General features: G+C 26.8%; 1 protein-coding gene across 1 annotated transcript in view; it reads right to left on the bottom strand.

Annotated features, from left to right (window-relative positions):
• LOC119589362 (PDF receptor-like) overlaps nt 1-478 on the bottom strand; it is a gene marked incomplete in the record, with an annotated part of 41,885 nt that overhangs the window by 2,081 nt on the left and 39,326 nt on the right.

The following is a 478-nucleotide window of genomic DNA, read 5'->3' as shown; positions in this document are numbered from 1 at the left end:
GTAAGTTTTTAACAAAAATAGGGGAAAATAAAAATATTAATAGTAAATAGTAAAATGATAATAATAAAAATTAATAAAAAATTTAATAAATAAATAATAATTAAAAAATAAAAATAAAAAACAATACTCCATAAAAAACCCAATAAAAATTAATAAAAACAATAAAAATAACAAAAATTTAAAAAGCCCCAAAAACAACAAAAACACAAAAATTTTGGAAAAGGGAAACACAACAGGTAGCGGGCCACGTGCCCCGGGCCGGGCCACGCGGGGCGAAAGGGAAAAATTTAAAATTTGGTGGGCCCTAATATAGAGTTTTAAAGCAATATTTTACTCAAGCATAATCTATTTATGAAAATTTGGGTATAAAAGAAATTTGCTGTACCTTTATGGTGATGAAATCCCCTAAAAAAAAACCGGTGATGATAAAAATTAGGTTTATATATAGGGGTATTGAATAAATACAAACCAATGTCAC

The sequence above is a fragment of the Penaeus monodon genome, chromosome 25 (assembly GCF_015228065.2).
Source record: "Penaeus monodon isolate SGIC_2016 chromosome 25, NSTDA_Pmon_1, whole genome shotgun sequence".
NCBI lineage: Eukaryota > Metazoa > Arthropoda > Malacostraca > Decapoda > Penaeidae > Penaeus > Penaeus monodon.
Note: the sequence above shows the minus strand (reverse complement) of the source record. Positions and strands in the feature narration are given on the sequence as shown.